We start from the raw sequence: 4,942 nt of genomic DNA, 5'->3' as shown, positions 1-4,942 counted from the left end.
TATTTCCAATACATGAGACCCTCTTTCCATGTCTTGTGCCTGGCCCCACAGCTCAGTGGCCAGAGCACTGGTCTCAGAAACTAGTGGTTGTGAGTTCGAGCCTGTGATAGTGTTTGTACACACCCTGCTTCAAAGGTCAAAAAGAGCCCTTTAAAAATTATCTGAAATTATAACAGTATCATTTCCTCCACAGACCAGAAATATGTGTGAATTTCCACATTGCTGTTTGTCCTTCCACTTGAGGAGCAGCATTTGGAATGGCAGGAAGCAGCTGACATCAGTGATGTTTGGCTGGAAGTACAAGGTGAAGCAGGAAAACTGTAGGTGAGCAATGGGGGAGGAGCACAAACCCAGGGCATCCGTCAAATACTTCCATTTGTTGCTGTAAACAGGTTCTAGTTTTGGAGTCTGGAATGGGACAGTAGAGCCAAGTGAGTGAAGTTCTGCTTTCTGGGGGTTGCTCTCTCCGAAAGCCTCTGGCACTCTCGGTGGAAGGTGTCCTTGTTTCTTTCCTTCTGTGGGTGAAAATGAGGTTCACTTCCCCGAGGGGGCATGAGCACAGTCTTCCCACCCCAAACTTCAGTTTTGCTTGTTGGTTCCTCAAAGTGTTGATCCAGAAACCCGCACAGCACACACTTCATTGGGGAAGAGAATGGCCTGAGGTCGTCATCATTGGACACTTAATCCAGAAACCCAGATAGTATTTTGGGAGCTTGTGTTTGAATCCCGTTGCAGCAGACGGCGGAATTTAAATTCAATACGAACCGTTATCAGTTAAGGGAAGTGAACTGCCTTCCTTGCTTACATGTAACTCCAGACCCACAGCAATGCGTTTGACTCTTCCCTGCTCTCTGGTCATTTAGGAATGGGTAATAAATGTTAGCCTAGCCAGTGATGCCCTCATCCCGTGAATGAATTTAAAAAGTACGTCAGAAATTCCTCCTGTCTGGAATGATAACTGATTCGCTTTGCCCAACCTTTATGCCAACTGAAGTCACCTGACTCTTGAAGTCAATGGCCATTCATCATAATTAGAGCTCCCCCTTTCTCCTGGTGTCTTCAACTTCCTGTTTAGTGCCTTCTGCTAAAATTACCACGATAGTTGACTGGGGTGTGTGTACACGGACCACGGTCAATTTCAGTCCCTTGCTGTTTCTAAACTGTACCTAAACTCCATTTCACCAGAACTAATATCGAGGATGCAAGTTTGCTCACTGAGCTGTAAGGTTCATTTTCAGACGTTTCATCACTTGTTTTTATTTGAAAAAAATATACTTTATTCATAGAAAGTACAAAAAATAAAACATTTATACACCGACCCAGTCATGCAAGCTGCTCCTGGTTACCCAGGGGGTACGGACACCAACGAAAGGCAAAAACAAAACAAAGAAGAAAAAAATACAAGGCAAAGAAAATACCCAGGCAGTCGTCTCCCCACAGAGTCCCCGTTAGCCCCCTGACCAGTTGGGGACGGCGCCAGCTGGGCCCAGTTACCAGATAGGTCCCTTTTTTTCCCATTCTGGACGAGGGGTTTCATACGGTGGTCTTTCCCCAACGCGCCTTGGCGGCGGCTGCCCCAAGCTTTAGCGCGTTATCAGCACGTAGTCCTGGACCTTGGAGTGGGCCAGTCTGCAACACTCGGTCGGGGTCAGTTCTTTCAGCTGGCAGACCAGCAAGTTGCGGGCAGACCAAAGAGCATCTTTCACCGCATTGATGGTCCTCCAGGCGCAGCTGATTTTGGTCTAGGTGTGCATCCCAGGAACAGCCCGTAGAGCAGGGAGAAGGAGGTGATTGACAGTCTCATCACCCCAACATCCGCCTCAAGGGCAGCATGGGGTGGCGCAGAGATTCCAGGTGTGCACAAAGGATCTCACTGGAAGAGCCCCTCTCACTGCCAGCCAAGTAATGTCCTTGTGCTTGTTTGAAAGTTCTGGCGATGAGGCATTCTGCCAAACGATTTTGGGAGTCTTCGAGGGGAACCACACGACAGGATCCACCCTCTCCTTTTCCCGAAGGGTCTCGAGGATCCTACGTGCTGACCACTACCTGACAGCCTTGTGGTCAAAAGGTGTCTCCTTTCATAAACTTCTCCACGAAGGACAGGTGGTATGCGACGGTCCAATTACTCAGAGCGTTCCACGGCAACAAGGCCAGGCCCATCCTTCGCAACACCGGGGACAGGTAGAACCTCAGTAAGTAAGGACACTTGGTGTTTGCGTACTGAGGATTTACCCAGAGCTTGATGCAGCCACACACAAAGATAGCCATCAGGGCGAGGGTGGCGTTCGGTACATCCTTTCCCCCATTTTCCAGGTCTTTGTACATGGTGTCCCTGCGGACCCGGTCCATTCTCGATCCCCAAATGAAGTGGAAGATGGACCGGTGACCGCAGCGGCGCAGGTCCAGGGAATAGGCCAGGTCTGCGCCACATACAACAGTACCAAAAGCCCCTTGCACCTGACAACCAGGTTCTTACCCACAATGGAGAGGGACCGAAGCTTTCTGTTGGTATTTGTTTTGATTGAAGAACTATCAGCATTTGGTGTGAAATTAATATTGTAGCAGGGCACTATCGAGCAGCCAAGAAAATGGGCGAGGAGGGTAGCCATTGAGTTCAAGTAGACGTCATCGATGTTTTCCGTGGTATCCCCAGAGTTAGTTCGTTCTGTTTCAGCTCCATTTAACATGGAGCTGCCCAGGACGTGACCATTCTCAGTTTGTGACTCTGAACAATCTTATTGGTGCAGGGTTGGAGTTGCGTTAGTGCCTTTGCAAGTCCTGTCATTTATTACACAAGCGGCTGCACGTCCAAAACGATCTCTGCGATTTCCAGTGAAGTGGAATCAAATTTCACTGCAAAACTGGAAACCAGGATTTTCAAAGCAGCAGAAGTGCAGTCATGTTTTCAGCATAGCTGCAGCTGCTCGTTTCACTGATAACGTTGGAAAGCTATGCTGCATCACAGAAAGCAAAGCAGTAAGAAGCTACGACGCCCAGCGTGGGGCTCGAACCCACGATGCTGAGATTAAGAGTCTCACGCTCTACCAACTGAGCCAGCCAGGCTTGACTTGGTTGTCTTGTTATTTATCTAAAATCCTTATTTTCCCTTTTCACACCAAAGCCCCTGCAACCTCATTTCAATGTGCCAAAGATGATCCACCTCGAAAATCACAAGTTCCCAGTTTATTCTGCTCAATCACAAATAATATCATTTACATCTTCCACTTTTCAGCTGTCACTCCTTCAGACCATAATAACCCATTTTCATTTAACATTCAAAACTCATATTTTAATGTCGGTGCCCTCATCCTTTAGCTGCCCATGTGACTGTCAGTCACTCTGGGATGGTGAATCTGCTGCAATAAACCCAGTGATTTCTGTTACAGATTGTGTGAGATGTGTGTCTGTCTGCCCAGTCTCACTTAATACTTTCAGCACTTTGTTTGATCAGTACATCAGCAACTTCTGTAGCTTCGCATTTGGGGGCTGGATTTTCACACTTCAGTTAAAAACTATTCAAAGATCAAGAAGAATCTGCTGCATACCTTGTGAAATGTCATTTTTCACAGGAGAAGAGACGTTCATACGGAGTGTCAGTTAAGTTTTCCCAAGTGGAGCTAAGAGAAAATTCCACTCACGCGGAGATTGTGTCAATGGTGCTCTGGGATTTACTGAGCGGGAGAAATCTTCCTGTTTTTTTCTTGATCTTGTGCTTGGTGGATGGAGAAGATTGGCCCTGGTTGTAGGATCTTGCCTGCCAGGGATGTGCAGCAAGCAGCTGATTGAAGATGCAGTGGCCATGGACAGTGTGATGACAAAATCCTGCTGCTTGTCCCTGTCTCACTGAGCGTGGAGCTGGGGAAGACACAATCGTTGATGGGTTTGTTTGATTCCAATCTCTTCATAAACTTCAATTAACTAAATGCAGGTACATAGTTGGTTTATTGTCGGATCACAATGTTGAGAATAACTGCTTTGAAACCTGGATGTCTGGAGGTCTGACTAGAAAACAGTGGAGCTGACAAAGTTTCGAAGCTATCTCCTGAAGGCATAATCCCGATTGACGATTTTCTGTATCACCGGCAACATCACAGGGTAGCAAAATAAAAGAAGCTGGGCTCTTGGGTAGCCTTGAAACGCCAATCTTTCTCTCAATAACTGAATGCACTGGCTATTTGCAAAACCGAAGCTATTGGCATGAAGCTTTGCCGAAGCTCCTAATGCAGGGAGCCAGTCTTGTTGCACAGCTGGAGGTCTCTCGGTTTTCAGCTCCAATCTCCAGTTTATGTGTGATGCTTACATGCATTAGAGTTGTGGAGTTAGCATGAACATGAGCAACAATGGTAACATTCACAGTGTGAACAACCAGCAAAGATACCGCCTCACAAAGCAGGGACCATTGAATTGAAGCAGTGACGGTGAGTGAGTTTTACTGGCAAAGAAAACACATTTGACATCACGAGTCTGCTTCAGGGTCTCTTTTACTGCTGGATTCATCATAAAGTTCCTTTCTGCTCTTCCACAAGCACTTCTGCTTCACCTTTACTTGTATTCTCATCCCTTCATTCACAGTTTGGCAGGAGTAACGAGGTGAGGCAGGATAAACTGCACCCTTACCAGGAATGTGGTGGTCTTAGCACAGAGACCACAAGCCAATCCCTCTCATTCTCTGGTGTCATCAATCAAACATTTTACACCAACAGTAAAGACAATCGCTATAATCCTATAATTGTGACATTGTTTTTTTTTTCCTGGTGGATTAGGAATTCCAATTTAAATTCTGGAGATTCATAATCTTTTGAGACAAGAAATGTCTCCTTACCTCAGCCATAACAAAAGACACATTATCTGAGGAATGTAAGTCCAGTACAAAACATCCCATTCTCAGAGTGTCTCCGAATGTCAGACTTTACACAGAGCATAAACAGGAAATGAGGGGTAT

The 4,942-nt window shown here is 46.4% G+C and overlaps 1 non-coding gene across 1 annotated transcript; it reads right to left on the bottom strand.

Annotated features, from left to right (window-relative positions):
* Positions 1 to 2,990: 2,990 nt before the first annotated feature.
* trnak-cuu (transfer RNA lysine (anticodon CUU)) lies at positions 2,991 to 3,063 on the bottom strand. The gene has a single exon. It is a non-coding gene; the product is annotated as a tRNA-Lys (tRNA).
* Positions 3,064 to 4,942: the final 1,879 nt, after the last annotated feature.

The sequence above is a fragment of the Stegostoma tigrinum genome, unplaced genomic scaffold (genome assembly GCF_030684315.1).
Source record: "Stegostoma tigrinum isolate sSteTig4 unplaced genomic scaffold, sSteTig4.hap1 scaffold_200, whole genome shotgun sequence".
Classification (NCBI taxonomy): Eukaryota; Metazoa; Chordata; class Chondrichthyes; order Orectolobiformes; family Stegostomatidae; genus Stegostoma; species Stegostoma tigrinum.
The sequence above is the reverse complement of the archived record's forward strand: the minus strand, read 5'-3'. Positions and strand labels throughout refer to the sequence as shown.